This window comes from Giraffa tippelskirchi, chromosome 10, assembly GCF_054371585.1.
Source record: "Giraffa tippelskirchi isolate mGirTip1 chromosome 10, T2T-mGirTip1v1.2.pri, whole genome shotgun sequence".
Taxonomy (NCBI): Eukaryota; Metazoa; Chordata; class Mammalia; order Artiodactyla; family Giraffidae; genus Giraffa; species Giraffa tippelskirchi.
The window spans coordinates 11,027,668-11,049,572 of NC_137284.1; the positions used below are offsets into that span (position 1 = coordinate 11,027,668).

The window sequence follows — 21,905 nt, forward strand, 5'->3', positions numbered from 1 at the left end:
GAGGAAGCCTCACTCACTGGCCTGCTGCTCACCTCCTGCTGTATGTCTGGGTCTTAACAGACCAAGTACGGGTACTGGTCCTGGTATCGGTGTTGTGGACTCCTGCTCTCAACACAAGACTTGGGACTTTCTATGAGACAAACCACCTACCTCCTCTCACGTTTTAAACAAATAAATGATATAAAAAGAAAGGGGGAGAATTTTATTTATTGAAAGTCCTAGGACAACCAAATGCAACATCCAAATATTCATCCCCTAGACCTAGATTTGAATAAGTAAACTATAAAGGACTTTTTTTTTTTTTTTTTAGAGGATTAGGGAAATTTGAACATGGACTAGATATCAGATGTTAATTTTATTTGGAAGAAAATAGCATTTGTGGTTATGTACATTTTGTGAATAGTACTCTCTTCCTTGGGCTTCCCGGGAAGCTGAGTGGTAGAGAATCTGCCTGCAACGCAGGAGACATTATTCTGATCCCTGGGTTGAGAAGAGCCCCTGGAGAAAAAAGTTGCAATCCACTGCAGTATTTTTCCCTGGGAAATTCCATGAACACAGGAGCCAGCCAGCTACAGTCCATGGGGCCACAAAAGAGTCAGACTAAAGGACAACAACAGCAACAACAACAGTCTCTTCCTTAAAATATTTTAGCAAAAATGAATACATAGCAAAAAACAAAATTTAAATGAGGGTGTGCTTTGATTTAAAGAAATAGATCTGAGTATTTGCTATGGGTTGAATTGTGTCCACCATCAAGTTCAAATGTTGAATCCTTAACTCCTGATGTGATGACTCTTTAGGCCCTCCTAAAGAGGCAGGGCCTTTGGGAGGTCATTAGGTTGAGATGAGGTCTTAATGGTAGGGCCCTCATGATAGGATTAGCACCTTTATAAGAAGAGACACCTGAGAACTTCCTCTCTTTCTCTCTCTCATTCTCCCTCTCTCTCCCTCCTCCCTCTTCCTCCTCCTTCTCTCCTCCCTCAATATCCCTCCCCATCACATGTGAGGACACAGCAAGGAGAGAACTGTCTGGGAGCCAGGAAGAGGGTTCCCACCAGGAACACAATTGACCAGCACCTTGATCTGGGACATGTAGCCTCAGGTCTATGACACCCTGGGTGGACTGAGAGTAGTGTTGTCGTTCTGATCTCGGTGAGGCAGCAGTGCGATGTGATGTGAAGCAAGATCTTCATTCCCTGCCAAGGAATTGAACCTGGTAGCCTGGATGAGAACCAGGAATCCTAGCCACCAGACCAGCAAGGGCTAGAAGTTAGAAGCTATTTTTCCTTGGATCTTTGCCCACAGTGGAAAGTGCCTTTATCATGGAGGCAGAAACTGTAAATGAAGGTACACAGTTTCCTCTTAAAGACATAGAACAACAAGTGCAAGAGTACACAGAGAAATGGTTTGTGTAGATGAGCTAGAAGCAAGGCAGAGATGCACACCTGGAGAGAGAGAGTGTGGGCGTCCCCCCTAGTGAGGATGAGTGCAGTAAAGAGGCAGTTAGGTCATTTTTATAGGTCAGCTCTTCAGGGTCTTTGTCTTCCTTCAGGCCAATTATCTGGATTCCTTTTCCATATCTGACCTACCCTGGGACCCTCTCTGGGTGTGCACACACCCCTCAACCAAGATGGGTCTTGAAGTGAAGGCTTCTGAAAGGAGTAAGACTCATTATGGCCTGGCATTATCCCCAGATACTTTTTACTCACAAGGAGCCTTTCTGCTCATTTTTAGTGTCTCCATTGTCCTCAAAGAGAGGGGTGGTGAGATCCCTTACTCCTTTATTCAAACAGAGTTGTCCCTCTCCTTGTTCTTGTACCATGACTATTACCTTAAGGTGTTTACAAGAGACAAACATTGGCTCTTTACCCTGTTTCTGTAGTTACTTCCATTTCAGAGGGCAAACAGGAGGTTGATTATAAATGCCTTAACTGGATCCCACCTATCTCTTGTCTCAGAAAATGCTAAGTATCTAGGCTGAAGCCCACTTCTTCGGGCCCCACGAAGTGAGAACAGGAGGCCAGGTGTAAATGTCTAGCCTGGAGCCCATCTATCTCCTACAGTTTTTGATGATGAATTACAGGGCTCATGATAGCCTGCTTTTTATTTTTGTTATGTTTGAAATCTTTTTTTGTAGTAAGTTTACAAAATATCCATTTTGAAATGTCTGTCTTTAGTGATACCCTGCTGGGCCCAGAAAAGCAAACTCCACCAAGCCCCCACTGGCTAACAGGTTGGAGACCCATCTGCTCATAATTCTAGCTCTTCTCCTGTCATCTGTTCACTTGACCACACTCTTGACAACCCCCATCATCACAGTCAATTTAAAAATAAACAATGTCCGATTTAAAAATAAGAAACTAGGACTTTCCTAGCCATCCAATATTTAAGACTTTGTGCGTTCACTGCTGGGGACACAGGTTTAATCCCTGGATGGGGAACAAAGATGCTGTAGCCACATGGTAGTCCCCAAAATAGAAATCCCTCTGTCCATTACAAGATGTCTGGGGCTCTAATTGGAGTCTTCTGGGGATTCAGACTGAAGATGGAGGCTTCACCATCTGCAGAGTCACTGGTTGCCTTGGAGGTGGACGCACATGTGATAATTCATGTACTGACTATTGTGAGGGCTTCCCTGATAGCTCAGTTGGTAAAGAATCAGCCTGCAATGCAGGGGACCCTGGTTTGATTCCTGGGTCAGGAAGATCCACTGGAGAAAGGATAGGCTACCCACTCCAGTATTCTTGGGCTTCCCTTGTGGCTCAGCTGGTAAAGAATCCACCTGCAATGTGGGAGACCTGGGTTCAATCCTTGGGTTGGGAAGATCCCCTGGAGAAGGGAAAGGCTACCCACTCCAGTATTCTGGCCTGGAGAATTCTGTAGACTGTGTAGTCCATGGGGTCACAAAGAGTCTGACTGTTGTGAAAGAAAAGTGTTGCCCACCCTATCAGTAAAGAAATGATGTTATAGCCATCCAGTAATCACATTACAACCTCCCCCAGTGGTCAGCCTGGAAGGAATTTAGGATGGCAAAAGGATGCCCTCCATCAAGCCTTTAGCTACTGAAGCCATCCCCCACCCCAGCTGTGTATCGAGAGGGAACTCAGGATGAGAAGAATGTGGATAATTGCCCTAGATAGCAAAGGAAAGATTCCAGTGAGCCCAGGATCATGCATTTTTCCATACATTGAAAAATGGTTTAATTCCTTAACTTGAGATAGTTGGCTTCCTTTGAAGAACAGTAATATTTTGATGTTCTAACTATCTGTTTTTTGTTGTAAAAACTCCTGTATATCTTGGCTTCTCCTCTATCTTTTCAGAGTAGTCCCTTCAGGTTACCTGAGAGGCTGCCCCAGGACTTGAAGTCCTCAGAAAGTTTGCCCAATCAAACAGAAGGGTCAGTTTTTAGGTTGTGCTTTTTTTTTTTTTTCAGTTGACACTATCAAAGCATTTGCCAGGAATGAGCTGTGTCACTGCTCCCTGCATTATGTTGGTATAGATAAGTCGTAGGACTACAGGAATTTTGAGGGAGTATGGAAGTGTAGATGAATGTGAGATTTGGACGATGAAGAAAGCTGAGCGCCGAAGAATTGATGCTTTTGAACTGCGGTGTTGGAGAAGACTCTTGAGAGACCCTTGGACTGCAAGGAGATTCAACCAGTCCATCCTAAAGGAGATCAGTCCTGGGTGTACATTGGAAGGACTGATGTTGAAGCTGAAACTCCAATACTTTGGCCACCTCATGCAAAGAGTTGACTCATTGGAAAAGACCCTAATGCTGGGAAGGATTGGGGGCAGGAGGAGAAGGGGATGCCAGAGGATGAGATGGTTGGATGGCATCACTAACTCGATGGACGTGGGTTTGGGTAAACTCCGGGAGTTGGTGATGGACAGGGAGGCCTGGCATGCTGCGATTCATGGGGTCACAAAGAGTCGGACACGACGGAGTGACTGAACTGATGGAAGTGTAAGCCAGCATGAGTTTGGGATGAAGACTTGAAAACTTGGTCAACAGCACCAATGATGTGTATACAGGACAGTGTAGAAAAGGGGAACCTAGACCAGGTCCCAGAGTGGAGTGGAGGGGTTTGTAGTTCAAGCTCATGTTCTAGGGTGTTGGATGTATCCTGTGGGCAGTAGGTATCTTGAGTAGCTGAATGTGAGAATGGGGGAGAATAAAGGAATGTGACACTAAAGCAGAAGGATACAAGAGATTAAAGATGTAAAGAGGAAGGAAGTACGTTAAGAGAACCCAGAAACTGTAGAGAGGGGCCAGAGAAGATCCTTTGGACACTGAGTGAAGGTCATGAGCCTTAGCTTCTGATCCTTATTTCAGAAGTGGGAGAGTGGGCAGAAGTGTTGGAGGGTTGTTTACACTGGAAAATCAAGATGATGGTAAGGGCATAAGAACCAACCTCAAACCTCTAAAAGTTTTTCACAAAAAAAGGACTGCACTACTCTATGATGAATTTTCAGAGTAGAATGAGGACAACAGTTAAATGAGAAGAAGGCAAATTTCACTTTAATTTGATAACAACGTCTATCGTTAAATTACCATTGTTTTTTGAACCGTTTCCAAGCACCTTGCACAGACTGGGCTATGCGTGTGATATTCAAAAATCTTCATTTCCTTCCTGTTCTCAAAGCCTAGAGAAGAAGGAATGAAAAGTAAAGATCTGGGTTAGGAGAGGGTGGGAGTCAAGAGCTTTGTGATGTTCTACAACTACACTGAAGAAGTCTCCCAGCTCCAACCCTTGCTTGGATTTCAAAGGCAAACTTAAATGAATTTAGAAGGGGAGAAATGCAAAGAGATGGTTGCTGGGATGGAAACCAGTAGGATGCTCTTTCTAGGGAAGGAGGGGTGGTCCATGCTGAGGCAAATTCTTCTCCTGTCGTGTCTGCAGGGATGGGCAGAACTTCTGACAGGAAGTTGGTGGGTATGATAGTCTGATTGCTGAGCACATGGCCTTCTCAGGAGCTGGTGGTGTGATCCCCTTGCTCTACCTGGTCCTTGGGAGTGGTACCCCCATGACCTGCCCAGAGACAGAGGGCACTGGTATGTCACCATATGGCTGGGGGAGCTGGGATATGACAGGGATCCATAGTGTCTGCTCAAATACTACCTCCTTCATTCTCTCTTTGGCACCACAAGAAATCTCCAAGGATTCTATGGAGGAGGGAGAGGAGTGGGGTATATTCTGGCCTGAAGAGTGACAAGATGGAACTTGAGTTATAGATAAAGGTACATGACATCCTTAAAAAGTGAGAGCAAACAGAGCATAGCACTTAAGAACACAGCACTGGAGCCAGACAGCCTGGGTTCAAATCCCGGCTTGGCCATCTACTAGCTGTGTGTCCTTGGACAAGTTACTTACTCTGTCTGTACCTCACATTCCCATCCTTAAATCTGGGATAATAACAGAACTAAATGAGTTAATATGTGTGGGGTTCTTTGATGCATGATGAGTGCTATATGAGCTTCATATAAAGTTGTCAAAAAAAAAAAGGCACAATGTGAGAGTCGTGAGTTAAGTTTTGTTTGAGGCACAGTGAGGACTGTAGCCCGTGAGACAACCTCTCACACAGCTCTGAGGAACTTCACTGAAGAGGGGCGTGTGTGGGGAAGGTCAGTGTATACATGACCTGGTGAAGAGGGAGGTTCAGTCAAGCACACATTTTGGCAAAGCCGCTGCTTGATACGGGGAGCAGCTGTCTCCTCTAATGATTTTAATGATTTTCTAAATATGAGAAGATGCAAGAAAATGGGCTCATAAAATCTTCTTTGATAATATTTCTCTGAAGGCTTTTTCTACTCATTTTCCCAGAGCACTGAGTGCCTCCTTCCTGACCTCCACCCTCACATCCTTGCCGGGTGTGTTGAAAGTCAGTGACATCAGTGGCTAGTGACTCCGTCCTTGTGGCACCAGATGGTGAGGGACAATGGTTAGTTGGCAAAGTTAATCAGGTTTTTTGGATTCAAATTTATAATGTTCCACCTACTTTATGTGAGGAGCTTATTCAAGACTTAGGAGCCGCAACATGGTTTTGTCATGATTTGAGTGCCCGTCTGGTTGTATCTCTGTCTTTGTAGATGAGGAATCAAGGCCCAGAAAGCAGAAAGCCAAGAGAGCAGACTGGACTTGACCAAGGTTGCTCTAGGCCCAGGGAATTTAGTGACATATCAGGGAGTGGAACTCAGGCAAGTTGGAGTCGTGAATTAGCCTCTCTTGAGCTGTGTGATTGCTGTGCAGGGCTGCCCAGCTGTGGGCCTCCAGGCCTGAGCAGGGCAAGCAGAGGCTGACTGCCAGTTTCTTTGGGGGCTGCCTTGGCACTGATGCCTGGAGGAGAGACAGATTTTTCCCTCTGACTTCTAGCTGGTCTCAGGGCTTGGGGAGATTTGTTTAACCTCCTGGAACCTTATCACAGCCACTGCCAAGGTCAGTGGTAATGGAAGTGTGAGGGGCTGTTCCCAAGGGAACCCAAACCAGAGAGAGAGAGCCTGGCCTGTCTTGGCCGAGCAGTTTATCAACAATCACACCAGACCCTGCATCTTGCTATTAAAAGCATTGTGTGTGTGTGTGTGTGTGTGTGTGTGTGTGTGTGTGTGTAGGGAGGGGGATTAAATGCTAGGGTGAAATGCTCTCCGTTGGGTGAAATGTACTCCTCCCTCTAGCTGGTGGCTCATCCTTGTTCATCAAAAACGGTTTCTTGAAAACAGAAACAGATTCAGTCTTCAAAAACAATCTTATGGTTACCATAGTGGAAAGGCTGGGGAAGAGGGATAAAGTGAGAGGATGGGATTAATGTATACAACTGACTAAGTGTGTGTATTAGTACCTGTCATGTCCAACTCTGCAGCACCATAGACTGTAGCCCACCAGGTTCCTCTGTCCATGGAATTCTCCAGGCAAGAATACTCGAGTGGGTGGCCATTCTCTTCTCTGGGGGATCTCTCCAACCCAGGGATTGAACCCGCATCTCCTGTATTGCAGGCAGATTCTTTACCGTATACCCGACTATATATAATATAATCAACTAGGACCTACTGTATAGCACAAGAAACTCTAATCAATATTTGGTAATAATCTGTATGGGAAAAGAATCTATAAAAGAATGAATACATGAATATGTGTAATGGAATCACTTTCCCATACAGCTGAAACTAATACAATACTGTAAATCAACTATACTCCAATATAAAATAAAAACTACATTTAAACAAAGGTTACCTCTAGATACCAGAAGGGGCTGTTTCCCCTTGTGGGATTCCTGATGTGACGCTGGAGAGGGCAGAGTGGGTACAGAACACTTCGACATTATCTGACGTTTCACTTTCTGAGGTTGCATTTTCCTTGACATTGGTGTCCTTTTGCTTCTATCAATAGTTGGGCTTTCTTGGTGGCTCAGTTGGTGAAGACTCTGACTGCAATGCAGAACAACCAGATATAATTAATCCCTGGGTCTGGTAGATCCCCTGGAGGAGAAAATGCAACCCACTCCAGTATTCTTGCCCGGGAAATCCCATGGACAGAGGAGGCTGGTGGGTTACATTTGACTTGTCTATGGAAGATCTAATCATGGACACCAGGTAAGTTGAAGCCTCAGAGAATAAAACCTTTCTCAACCAATTAGGTCGAACTGCTGAGCGTAGTGTGGCAGCCAAGAAATAGGACCAGGAATAAGAAACAGCGAGACGGATCTGACTTGTGTTCCTCACGCCTCCCCTCTCCCGCTCAAAAGACAAAATCTTCAATGGACAGCTCCTGAGCACTGAATAGGGGATTATATACAACACATTGGCTAACTTCTTTTGAAAACTGCTTTTCCAACTCAGGCCCTGAATCTCTCTCAATACTTCAGCTTCTTAAATACCTTGTCTTTTTTACCTCACATTCTGACCTACCTGTCTCACCTTCCTTCTGTTCACATCACTTCCCCATCCAGTCTATCAGCATAATAAGATCCTGTACTGAGGAGCTAAACCACACTTTCTAGAAGTGGGGAGAAACACGATGACTATTTCTACTTTAATATTCTTTTTTTTTTTTTTTCCTGATTAAGTTCATCTGAAGGGCTGAGATGTATTGGAGTAGGGAGGTCTCTTGTGTCCTCTAAAATCCCAACCAAGAATGTGACTTCCTTGGACCTGTAGATGGTGTGTTCACTTTGTATCCACAGGTCCTAACAGTACAGGGATTCAGTGAGGGTATGTGCAGTGAATGCACAAGAGAAGAGTAAGGAGCTGCCTTCTCTTTCTCTCTCATTTTTGCCTGTATCAGGGTCAGTCTGAATAGGAATGACATTGTGATGGGTGAGGCCTGGTGAATGGGGACAGAGATGCTAGTGATATGAGAACAGAGTCACAGTGGGTGGGGAGGCTGAAAAGAGCCTGAAGTAGAAAATAGGAGGAAACAAGGTCGGAGAAACACCCTTTCCTAATGCCATCTGCCTCAGATGAGTGGTCTGAGTCCCAGCTCCGAGGTCTTGCATGTTGGAGTGGGGGTCACATCCTGGCGGGATGATGGTGGTTGTGGTCCCCAGAACTGTGGGCTCAGGCTGTGACTTAACTGGAGACAGCTGTGGTGACAGCTTTGGAGGCTAGGGGTAATGGCAAGGACTGGGATGGAGGCAGTGCTGGGAATCACTCCTGGCACGACCCCCTCCTGCCAGCCTCACCTGGCTGAGGCTGGTGTTTGGGTAAGAAGGGCACGTGACTCCCATCAGGGCCAAGACCAGGCCCCTGCCCCTCCTGGTGGGGCTGGGGGAGGGAGACAGTGCCTGAGCTCCCAGCAGAGATTGGGCCACCTGCCCACTCCACTCATCACCACCACCTTTCACCCTCTATATTTGAGTGTCTTGCTTGTCACAGTTCTGGTGACCCTAGAGCCCAATTGCCTTTTGTACAGGTGGGGAGAGAAGGGTAAGAGTGGGGTTTGACTTGCCAGTGGGGGTCCCATAGCAGAGTGGGGCTTGAGGGACACTCTGGTCTATAACTCTCTGGGCTGTGACCTTTCCTCAGGGCAGTAAGGATGTGTTTTTACAACCTTGGGTCTGTTCTTGTCCTGTATTCTTGTCCCAGTATCACCGATCAATGCCTAGTTCTAGGCCTGATGGGTACAAATATTATTGGTGTTTGTGTATCTCCAATATGCCTGGTTCCTCCAGGGTTCAGAGAGCATGGTATGTGTGTGTGTGTGTGTGTGTGTGTGTGTGTGTGTGTGTGTGTGTGTGTGTGTGTGGTGTGTATTACTATAGTGGCAGAGTTGACTCTACACCTCAGGGTTTCAGCCACTGAGAGGAGTCAGTGCTTTTTTTGCTGTGCAATTTCTGGGTTCAGGTACTGTGGGAATGTCCACTCTTAGCTCTGGAAACTTCACAAGCTCATTCCCTTCACTTCAGCAGTATCCCAGTAACACTGTGGCTGACTGAGGCCTTTTCCACCTTCTTTTTTGGCTGCCTACCTCTTATCCAGGAGTCCCATTTCCTACTGGGGCACCCAAGGTGCTCTACCTGACTGTCAGGTCTGTGACAGTCATCCCTAGAGCTGGAGTTGGGAAGGAAAGATTTTCTTTGAATGTTGTCCAAAGCTGTGACCCCGCGCAGCCCAGGGAATGAAGACTTCAACTAATTACTTATGATTTTAATAACACCGCTATCTTTGTTAGTTATGGATTGCCCATTTAACAAGATTGTTGTTTCTTGTATTACCAAATGTGTGATTGAACCTCTGATGACAATGATGACAAGGTGACTCGAAGCACTTGGTCAAATATATAGTTGTGTGAAAAGCAAGATGAAAAGATAGCCCTCAGAATGGGAGAAAATAATAGCAGACGAACCAACTGACAAAGAATTAATCTCCAAAATATACAAGGAGCTCATGTAGCTAGAGCTACACTATTAAAATAATCATGTACACAACTATATATATTTTTAATTCTTTTATTTATTTAATTGGAGAATAATTACAAGAAAAATGAACAACCCATTCAAAAAGTGGACAGAAGGTCTAAACAGGCATTTCTCCAAAGAAGACATCCAGGTCATCAGATTGAAGGCAAAAGAAGATGGTGGTAGAGTATGAGACGGTTAGATGGCATCACCGACTGCATTGACATGAATTTGAGGAAACTCCAGGAGATAATGAAGGACAGAGATGCCTGGCGTGGTGTAGTGGATGGGGTCACCAAGAGTCGGACACGACTGACTGACTGAACTACAATAAAAAACTTTAAAAAAAAGTCCTTCTGTGTATTTTTGCCACCTTTTCTTAATCTCTTCTGCCTCTATTAGGTCCTTACCATTTCTGTCCTTTATCATGCCCATTCTTGCATGAAATATTCCCTCGATATCTCCAATTTTTTGAAGAGACTTCTAGATCTGCCCATTCATTGTTTTCTTCCATTTCTTTGCATCGTTCACTTAATAAACCTTTCTTATCTCCCCTTGCTATTCTCCGAAACTCTGTGTTCAGTCGGGTATATCTTTCCCTTTCTCCCTTAATTTTCGCTTCTTTTGTCAGCTATTTGTAAAGCCTTGTCAGACAACCACTTTGCCTTCTTGCATTTCTTTTTCTTTGGGATGATTTTGGTCACTGCTTCCTGAACAATGTTATGAACCTCCGTTCTTTGGCTTACGTTTGCTAAAACATGGAGGTCCCCCTGCAGTCATTACTCACCGAGTACCTTGTGCATGTTGGGTATTGATCTCAATGTGAAGGTACAGACATGAGTGAGAGGTGTCCTGGGCCCCTGGGGAAATCCAAGTCTTACTGGACAAACACGCTGATTCCTACGTAGGAACTGCTACATGGTACGTAAGAGCACTAAGGGAGGCCTGGATGAAGTCTTTGGGAGAAGGAGCAAGAAACCCTTTCCAGATATCTACCAATGAAAGATCACAGACATCTTCAAGCTGGTGAACGTGTAGGGAGAAATTCCAGGCCAGGTGGTGGGACTGGTAAGAGCAAAGGCCGGACAGTAGAGCTGGGACCTCGCGGAGGGCAGGATCCCATCCTATTGATATTCATAATGTGGAAGATTTGCCTGGTGATAGGAAGCATGCTGTTTGTTCTGGGAATAGGTAGGACAGAGAGCTGGGGGGAGCCCGTAGCCCAGGGTGGAGTGGAGGGAGATATACCTGGAAGTGGAGGCTCTGGGTCTGCTGGTGCAGGACTTTGTGCCAAACCAAAGAGCAGTAGTTTAGAAAGGCTTCTTTGTAAAGCACAGCCTTAGAAAGGTGTTTAAGGCAACTACAAATGTTTTTGACCTGAAGAACATAATTGGGTCAGTTCCATACAACAAGGGGAGACTGAACTGTGCAGCTTACCATGGTAACAACTTCTCGTGCCACCGCAGAGAAACGGGGAACCTCAGAAGAAACCAAGGGCTTTTACAGCTCTCCTTACTGTGTGATTTCAGGTTTGAAGTAGTTGGCAAGGAAAGGTCGGCTGGTAAGGGTGAGGAGGGGAGTAATATGAGTCAGTGCTTTAGCTCCTCATGGAACCAGGAAAACAAGTCCCGGCTCAGTCAGAGTTCCCTGTTACGGTTCAGAAATAGCAGTCATTTTCTCGGATTCAATACTAACCCTCTCAGGAGTCAGGAATTGCCTGCAATCATTAGATTTTACCCCAGGAGGCAGAATAATTCACATTTGTTTCAGACTCAGGAGCTTGCAAAGCCCTCTCAGGGGCCCTTGCTCACCCCAGGCACACATGTGATCCCCATGGTAGGATTATCATCACGGTACCCATTTTCCAGATGAGGAAACTGAGGTTAAGGGACTCGATTAAGGTCATACAGCTAAAGGTCTGAGGAGCCAGAGTGCAAACCCAGGACACAGGTCCTCAAATTTTGTGTTTCTGCTCAGCACCTGGGGGGTGGGTGGGTGGGTGGAGAGCTGGCACTAATTGTCTATGCAGAATCAAGGGGCAACGGGCACCACCAACCATCTCTAGGGCTGCACACCTAACCTGAGCATGCTCATGCTTAGAAAATGCAGCCTTTTGCTTTCCGTCTTTGTTTTTTTTCCCCCCTCTTAAGGTTATCCTTGCAAAGAATCTGCTATCAGTTGAAACTATTTGTTGTTGAGCTGAAGAGTCCCAGGATAGGTCCTCATTGACCAGAAGCCATCAATACTTTGCATTTTTCATCCCACTGACATCACATCTGGAGAGCTGTCTGAGCTGAGCCCTCGCCAGCAGCCCCTCCCCACCAGGACATTCTGCAGCCTCCCCCTCTGGGAGTGGTAACCAAGGGGACCACACTGGCCTCCATCTACCCAGGGTAGTCTAGTCACCTCTGGGCCTCACTATATTCCAATAGATTGATTCCTAGTGTTCAAAATGTGAGCTGATTTCATCAAGGTGGAAAGTTGAAGACAAGAATGCAAGCAGCAACAGCCCGTAGCCAGAGAGTTCTTGACCCCTCCTCATGGAGTGGGGCTTAGCAAGACCCAGGGTCTGCACCTGGAAACTGCCTGTTGATTCTGGCTGGTGCTTCTCCAGCTTTGTCAGCCCCCACCCAGGACTCAGTGACAGAAGGTGGGCTCCAGGACACCTGCAACTGAGAAATTCGTTTCTCCACTCCTCTCACTGTGAGGAGACAGTGAGATAGCATGTGTAAACAACCTAAGCTATTATTCTTATTCTTATTGGTGGTTTCTCACCACCAGAAACATCGCTTATGATTCCATGAAGATCACTGAGAAAATGTGTTTGAGGAACTGTTTACTTGAGTCTCTGTTTAGCTCACTTCATGATATTTACTGTCAAAAAACAAAAACAACCGATTCTGCTCTCATATTTCCCCCTTTATCAGCTCAGCCACTGTCCTCTTTCACTCCCCTCAAACTGATCATAATTCAGGGCCATTCAAAAGGGTCCAGCACAAATAACCATGGGCATAAGGCCGATCTGCACACAGACGGTAACTGCAGGGTTTAGAGGTCTCTTTCAGGGTCGGGTGGCAAGGCTGAAGTCAGTGCCCCTCCTCTGGCCCTGTGCCAGACTTTCCCCGTCCCCCTGAAGAGGAAGCCCCTCACTCCTCTGGCCTCCCACCCACACGTCTGTTTTCTCCATCTGCCCCTGCCCCTTGATGTGGTCTCTATCTGTTCCCATGACTTGGTGGTGGGTTCCTAACCCAGCCCTCTAAACCTGAGGTCCTCCACAGCACCCAGTATATAGTTGGTATTTGGTAAATTTGTACTGAATGAAAGATGAGAAAGCAAGGGAGGGAGACATCACTTCTGCTGATGCTTGTCTCGTCTCAGTAAAGGCCCATGCTATGCGTTGTCTTGGGGGGAGTGTTTTCCATCTCTATTATTCTTTCCTGTTTCTTCTCTCACCTGGGTCTCCCTCCACCTCTGACACCTGCCGTTCTACAGCCTGGGCTTCATCCTAGGCTCTCCTGGTGAGAAGTGATGCTTCCACTCCATAAATGCCAAACAATGGCAGCTCAAATGAAGTGGTTTGTAGCACTGACCCTGGAGGAAGCTCAGAAAGGGTGAAGGCTCTATGCACCCTAGGTCCCCTGTTACATGAATGGCATCCTCCCCAGCAGCATTGGAGGCCAAAGAAGGGTCATGCTGGGCCCTGGAGGAGGGGGATGGCCAGGGATCCACAGGGCCCATCATTTGAGAAGTGGGACTGGAAAGGACACAGCAGGTGTGGGTGCCAGAGAGCTGGTGACTGTTGTGAGAATACAAAAGGGAAACATCTTAGCTTGAAGGACCTCACCCACAACCTCCCTGGAACAGAAGCCAATGCCAATCCTGGAAGAACAGAATAGAATAGGAGAATAGGGAAGAATAGAATCTATTTTTAATACCATCTGCCATCCCTCTAAATGAAGAGGTGGTGGACTTGGTGGGGCTGTCATAAATTTTCACATGGCATAGAACATTCCCCTGGCACTTCCTTTGGGGCTGCCTCTCCCCAGCTCCAGTCATGTGGTTCTGGATAAAATTGTCAAGGAAGCGGGGCAGGGCCATGTGACTAAGTAAAGCCAATCATAGGACCCCATACCCTGACAGGATGGTTGGTCCAAGACTGGACAGATGATCTGGGGTGGACCAATCAGAGACCTCCTAAACCCTGATGTTTTTGAGCTTCTTTAGAGATATAAAGATATATCTTCCTTACAGAAATAAAGCCTGTGGCAGGCTTAGACTCGCTCACTAAGTGTAGAACCCTTAAGGAAGAAAGCAGTCAGGCTAAGATAATCAAGGAAGGAACAAGGGAAAGAGTGAGGGAGAGATTGAGTAAAATGATGGGTTCTGATTTCTCGGGTCCAGTTATTGAGATCTTTGAACCTGCTCTGGTTCCTGCATCCCAGATCCCCAGGGTCCTTCCAATAAGTCTCCCCTTTCCTTGAAGCCAGTTGGAGTTGGGATCTTCTCACTTGTGGTTCAGACCAACTCTAGATCCTACCCAGTTATGATGCACCTCTGTGACACAAAGAGAAGCATGTATTCATATCAGCACCATGGAGGTGAAACCCTTCATTCTTTACTGAGAATAGGGCTTTGCAGAGCACCAAACACAGTTCACCAGCAGCCCCTGGGTGGCAGTGCCCTCACATGAGTGTGTGTTTGGAGTGGGCCTGATTGATTCCTGTAGCAGCCCGCATTTACACTGCGGGAGCCAGGCCGATCCTGTTATTTTCTCGATCATAAACTGAGAAATATAGTCTGAGGAAGCTATCACCCAGGATCCAGGCCTCCGTGGCGTGCGTCCTCTCTGTGCCCCCCTGAAAGCCACCGAGGCAGGAGCTCTCAGACTTCTGGGGGAGACAGAAATGCGTAGCAGTCAGCCCGTGACCTTACCTACCACCCCCCTCAATATCCTGAGCTGGCAGGTTTTCGGAATTATCTCCCTCCTTTGGTAAAAAATCAAGTGAGTTTCTCAGTAGTTGTGTGCAGGTGCAGAAATGGAGGCCCGTCGAAGAACAAGCAGCGTGGTTTTCATGAGAAAGGGGAGTGGAGAAGGGAAGGTTGAAAGGTTTGGGATTATCAGATGTAAACTAATACACAGACGATAGATAATGTGCTACTGCATAGCACGGGGAATTATATTCAATATCACATGGTAGAACATAATGAAAAAGAATATGGAAGAGAATATATATGTGTGTGTGTGTGTGTAACTGAGGCAGTTTGCTGGACAGCAGAATATCACATTGTAAATCAGCTATACTTAAATAAATTTTAAAAAAGGAATAAGAATGGGCAGTAGTTCCCCTCACACTCTGCTCTTTCTCTCCTTCTGACCTCTGCTCCTTGTCTTCTCTGCAGAGAATGCCCTTTCTTCTTCCCCTTCCCCACAACCTGCTCTTTTTTTTTTTTAAGTTCTCTATTTTTTTTATTGTAGTATATCCGATTAAAGTTTTGTGATAGTTTCAGGTGGACAGCCAAGGAACTCAGCCACACATATACATGTATCCGTTCTCTCCCAAAGTCCCCGCCCATTCAGGTTGTCACATAACATTGAGCAGAGTTCCCCGTGTTACACAGTAGGTCATTGTTGGCTACTCGTTTTACATACCAGTGCCCACAGCCTGTTATTTCTAGCTCATTCAGGCCCTCTAGGAAAACTTCCTGAACTCAAGCTCACCCTTCTCCCTGGCTACTCCTGGCTAGGTTGGGCAACTTACCCTGGTGCTTCCTTGGTCTGTAGACTTCACCACCCCTAGTCTATCCCGAGCACTTCTCTGCATAGCCCCTGGGGGTGCCAGGTGCATGGAATCCAGTGTAGATTTGTCTTGACCCAAGCAGGTCTCCTCACATCTCCATGAGGCTAGGAGTTTAGAATTACTGCAATTTCTCTCTTCCTCAAAGCCTTCTTTGAGCCCATCAACCTGCTCTGAACTCCCATAGGAAGCTGACATGAAGCCTCCACCCTGTGCTGGGGCTGTGCAGTCACTGTACACCCTTTATTCATATTAGCATCCAACCTCTCAACTGAGGAGTCTGGTAGCCCAATTCAGAGAGGGGGAACTGGGCTTAGCAAGGGAAAGTTGCAGCTAAGAACTTGGCTAACCATGTAATTTATCATCCCAGTCTGGACACTTTTGAGGCAGGAAAAGAGGCTGCTAATCACCATGGTGGGACAGCGCACTGGGACTGTCCCCGGTCACCCTCCCCACCCCCCACCTTGTCACACGGTCTATTTCAGGGAGTGCCAGAGCTGACTTTCCGTGTTCATGCACCTGAGGGCTCTGGCTGAACTGAAGCTCGTGAGGGCTGAGGCCCTAAGTGTTCCCCTCTCCTTGTGACTCCCACCACGCCAGCACGGGGTGGCGTCCCCACATTTATTTCAGGAGGATGGATGTCCCAGACTGCCCTTTACTCTCAGGTGGTTGGTTTTGTGGGAGGCGCTGACCCAGCCACAGGGGCTCAGCAGTATCAGCAATGGGGTGACATGGCCTGCAGAGGGCGCCCTCCTCCCAGCAGCAGCCCCGAGGGTTCCTACAAGATGCAGATCTGAGAACCACACCTCAGGCTTTTCCTCTCACCTTGAGGATGTAAGCTTGAGCGGGCACTGGGTAGTTGATGCTGTTGATGGTGAAGATGAGAGGAGGCAGGTTGTGGGTGGTGTCACATGAAACCAAGTACTGTTAGAGAAAGAGGAAGAGAGGTTGGCCTCAGCTGATCCTTGGTGTGTGGAGAGCCCAAGAGGGACCTTGTGGTCTAACCCTTCACCTCGTTATCCGAGAATGATGTGTCCTTGATGTGCCAGCGGATGTTACTGACCAGTCAGTTGGGCCATTCAGCAAGGAGGTCCCGGTATTCAAAATGGCCTGACATCCACCGGAACAAGCAATAATTGTCCCATTCATGGAGATGATGAAAGAGAGAGGGACAAATTGGGTAGCAGGGTCATTATGCTGTCTTTCCCACGACTGCCCCCTCCCTGACTGCCTCCTGAACATCGGTTCAGCTCCTGTCCTGACTCTGCTTTCCTTTGCTCTGGTCACGTCACCTTCTTTGACTTCCTTCTAGTTCTTGAATGAACCAGGCTCTTTCACAACTCGGGGCCTGGCCTTATTCTGTCGCCCTTCCTAGAAGACCTCTGTGGTCTTAGTATAATTGATTCATCCTCATCATCTTCCAGATTCCTGCTTAACTGTCACTTTGTCAGGGAAGTGTTCACCCTAGACTAGATCAGGCTCCTGTCTTGCTCACGCTCTGTAGAATCTTCCCCAAAGTCTAGCGTGTACAAAAGTGGTAATTCACTATGTGTGTGAGTTGTTTCATATATGTCTGCCTTACTAGATGTGAGGGCAAGCTGTATCCTCAGTGCCTCCCTCCACTGCCCAGCACACAGTGGGTGCACAGTGTATATTTTTTGAATGAATGAATGAAAAAAATGAATGAGGAACAACCACAGACTTGTATATGGTGTCTCACCAATGATGGGTCAAACCACACAGTGAAGAAGGAGATCTCCAGGGCAGTAGATGCTCAGGGAGGGGGTACAGGAGACACAGGCTGCCCTGGGAGAGGGTGTCTTTCAGCACTGCTCCTTCACTCAGCTTGGACACTGAGGCTCCTGGCCCAGTGATGCCCAAGCTAGCCCAGGACACTATGAAGGACAAGCTTTTGTCTGAGGGTATCACGCAGAATCTCATCAATCATTGCCCCTTGACTTCAGGCCACTCCTGGGTCCCAGCTTCCTGATTCTCTCAGTCACAGTCCCTGCCCCACTGTGTGCCCACGATCGGGGGTGAGTCGCTATGGTTAGGTGGGATATCTCTTTTTATGAGCTGCTTTCAGGTCTTGGGACTGCAGCCAACCTCTCTCCACTGCTGGTATCATCTTCCTGAAAAGACCAGTTTTCCCAGTTTGTCCCGGATGGGCCTTGTTCTACAAGTGACAGTTCTGTGTACTGAGAAGTCCCTAGGTCTTTGGTAGCCCTGGTCATTTGGATAGCTTAACACAGCCCTGCTCAGGCTGAGCAAATTCTCCTTGATCCTCTATCCACCATACTGTAGGGTCCTCTAAACGTGCTCCTCACCACAAAGGGAAGTGGGTGCAGCCCTCCCACAGCTGCACAGGCCTCTCCAGACCCTTTCAGGACCCTGGTCAGAGGCCTGGGGAGATTATGAACCCATGAGTGATGTGTGTATCTATGTTTGTGTGTCTATATGTGTCTCTCTCTGTGTGTTCGAGTGTGCATCTTTGTGCCTGTGAATGTTTTTATATGTGCTTATGTGTGTATTTATATTTGTCTCTGTATGTGTTTTATGTGTCTTTGTAGGTGGAGCATATGTCTGTACGTGTGACTATATGTCTGTGTGTTCATTTTTATGTGTCTACATGTGTCCATGTGCATGTGTGGGAGCATCACTTGGGGTGGCCTTTGGAGGGAGAGGCTTACCTGTCCATGGCTACCTGCCAGAAGCCTAGTTGGGAAAGTGGTACCCAGGTGAGCTCTCCCTTGTAGTAGGCACGGTCCACAGCACCAAACATCACCACGCTGCATCCACCTTCTGACTGATGAGAGAAGAGGGGGACTCTCATTGACAGAAATTAACTACAGACACTGTCTGGAGACTGTGCTTTACCACTGTCAGATGTTTTACCATGGTCCCCATTTTACAGATGGGGAAATTGAGACACAGAGGGATTGAGTACCTGACCTAGGTTGGTCACCATCTAATGAGTACCACAGAAGAGGTTGCTTGAGCAGGCTTGCTTCCCCCTTGTCTATCCTGTCATTTTGAGAAATCCTGAGGCCCCAGAGTGCTAAGGGAATGGGTTCAGGCTCACCCTGTGTTGGCTTCACCTGCCTGTGTCCTGTGCTGTCCATGGGGACCCACACTCAGCAGGGTCCCCACCTCTGCTATCCCTGTCTGGAAATTCCTAAGACTTGTTGAACAAGGAGTCCCACACTTTCATTTGGGATCCCACATTTTCATTTGGGGTCCCACACTTTCATTTTGCACTGGCTCTTGCAAATTATGTAGCTGGTCCTGGGCTCCTGCTGAAATGTTAGTGAGGAAAGAAAGATTTCCACCATCCCTCTCTTTCCTTCCATTTCAAATTCATCAGCAAATCCTGCTGCCTTTTCCTCCACCTCATAACCTGACAACTTCCATTGCTCTCCATCTTACCTCCAGCTCCCCTGGACTAAACTGCTACCCTTGAGCCCATGAGCATGGTTGTGTTCCAATAAATCTTTATTGATAAAACCCAGCGATGGTGCCAGGTGGGGCACTGGGGCCTTGGTTCTCCTGGGGTAGACCATCTCTCAGGAGAATTTTGGATCAGGTGTTCTATAATTTTTCATGCAACTGAAGGCATCTTACAGCTAATTTGGAGAGAGGGTTTGTCCAGCTCAGACTTACCTGCTTAAGTAGAAGGCAAAGATAGACTGAGAAATGACTCCTTGCTTCTTCAGATTGTCAAAGATGGGGATGGTCCCTTGGACGGCAAGTTTGGGGTAGCCCAAGCCCAGGATGCCATCAAAAGGTACTTGTACCAAGGGTACACTGAACTGATCCCTGCTCAGGCCAAATTCCTGGTTCACAGTGACAAGGTTCCCGATCTGTGAGAGAGGAGAGAGTTCCCACATGAAGGACTGGGAAGTGGGGCTGGAATTGGCTGGGGAAGAGATGCCATTAGCACTGCAGAGAAGACCTGAGGCCTGGCTGGGCCCTAGGTGGACCTCAGATGGTTAGACCAAGTTGGGCAGGGAATTTTGGTTCCATTTGTGTGGGGCTGTGGATTCTAAACAACACCTGCTTGTCCTGCAAACACCATCTAAGTAAGTCAAATTGGTCTCATGCCTTCTGTACAGGTGGGGCAACCAAGACATGGGACAGGACTGAATGGTTCCCACCTGAGGACAAAATGGGTAGAGAGCAGGGTAGCCTTCTCTTTGGCATCATTGTGATCTGATGACAGAAATGGACTGACCTCACTGCAACACACTGTGGATTCTACATCTGCCCGGGAAGACAGAAGCCCATTATACAACGTCACTGGCAGGGTTCTTATGAAAATCATGTGTGGAAAACAGGTTCTTGAAGATGTATGCCCCTGTATATGTGTGTGTGTGTCAGAGACAGTGAGAGAGAGGGAAAATATTCAGGTACTTTGGGGGAGGCAGGCCATAGTTTTTATTAGACTTTCAAGGTTCCCTAGAGTAAGGACCCATTTATCAAGCCCCTCCCACATGTGTGGCCCCCTGCTTTCCCTGCCTGGATACCTGAGGCCCTGCTTTGCCCCAGGGGCCCCAGATCAGTTTTATCCTCTCCCCAAACACCCCACACCTACTTGAGTCCTGAAAAGCCAGCCCAGCTCTACCGTTTACCACACGTGTGATCTCCCCAAGGCCCTCAGTCTCTGCACCTCAGTTCCCTTACCTGAATCATGGAGCTAGTGATAGCACCTGCGGTGTGAAGTTGTTGCCGGGTAAACAAGTTATTACCATGAATGTGCCCAGCACAGTCAGAGAAGATAAAAGTGAGTGCTTCCCCCCTCCCAACCCCTGTTCTCAGCAAAATGAACCTAAAGAGTTGCTCATGGACCAAGGAGCTTCAAGTCCACACCCCAGGCCACTGTCTGAGTTAGCCATCCTGGGAGTTGGTGTGTCAGAAGGAGCGCTGTCTCCCCAGGGACAGGGTCCTGAGTGGTGGCGGTCAGTTACTAGGGGACTTAGGGACGGACGGGCCCTGCCAGCTGGTGCTGCAACTGTTGTGTAAGCAGTGGTCACTCCCAAGGCCAGTCCTGACCCAGCATCTGTTTCCTCGTTACCTGAACAGTGTCATAGCCAAGGATTGCAATCATCCACGCAGTGCTGTGGAGGCGGTAGAACAGCTTTTCTGATGGAATGAAGGTGGTGGACTCGTTAGGTTTGAAGATGTTGTGTGGATCTGCAGACAGAAGAGATGAGTGTCTGCCAGGTGGCCCAGGTGGAGAACAGGTTGGGAGGAGGAGTACAAGATGGGCTGGCGGGGGTGGTGGTGCGGGTACTCACAGCACTCAGGTCGGTGGCAGTAGATTGAGGGCACCCATAAGTCAGATGAGCCAGTGTCAAAGATGACCTGGAACTCTTGAGGTGGTGTTCCAATGGTGATGTTGCCAACATAGGCAGCCTACCGGGGCCAGGGGCTGGTGGTTAGGGCAGACACCATCCACCCCCCACCAATTCCTGGAGTACTGTCTTCTGCTGGGTTTCCCATGTCTCCTGAAATCACTTTCCAACCACCCCACTCACAGCCTCTGCTCAGACTGGTGTGTTCATTTAAGAAGATCTCTAGTCTCCTGTTCAAGTCCCAGGTAAGCACCTCCCTTAGGCTGGGCCACTTCCTCTAAACCGAAACCATGTCCAGTTAACACCACCTAAGTGGCCCTTTCATTTGATGTGTATTTACTCTTTGCCTATCTCTCAGCCTGGCCAGTGTATTCTTGAAGAAGAGTTGAGACCACCACCCCTGTCTGTTAAAAATCAATAACAATAACCATAATGTTAGACTTTTATGGAGTTGCATGCATTTGGGGCCCAGTCACTTTTTACTGGTGTCCTTCTTGGGTCTGCGGAGGCTGAAATTCCTCTGCCCAGGGTTTCACACTTGATGTGCAGTTGGCTTTATCTTTTGATTAGTCATGACTCACCCTTCATCTGTAATTCAATGGGTCCTTTAGTTCAGAAGTAACAGTCTCCCACAAATTAATGACATATCTTTGGCACAGAAATGGATGTTTACCTGCCGCCCCGTCATTGCTGGGCTCAGTCAACACAGACCAGTATTTGAGGATGAGACTGCCTCCTCCTCTTGGAATGGGGTCCCTGTTCCCCAGTGTTTCTGCCTCCTGCAGGAGTCCCCATCCCAACATCCCACCTGAGACCTACAGATGAACCCCAGTGCTAGTCCAGATCACCACCAGGGAGCACTGTGGAG

The 21,905-nt window shown here is 47.5% G+C and overlaps 1 protein-coding gene and 1 pseudogene across 1 annotated transcript in view; both read right to left on the reverse strand.

Moving 5' to 3' along the window:
• Positions 1–7,372, reverse strand: part of LOC145522370 (pregnancy-associated glycoprotein 2-like) — a 32,656-nt gene extending 25,284 nt beyond the window's left edge. The window contains exon 1 of the mRNA XM_081531128.1: positions 7,230–7,372. The gene's annotated coding sequence lies outside the window, so the exon portion shown is untranslated. The remainder of the gene's footprint in view (positions 1–7,229) is intronic.
• Positions 7,373–14,627: 7,255 nt separating this feature from the next.
• LOC145522388 (pregnancy-associated glycoprotein 2-like) lies at positions 14,628–20,790 on the reverse strand (annotated as a pseudogene).
• Positions 20,791–21,905: the final 1,115 nt, after the last annotated feature.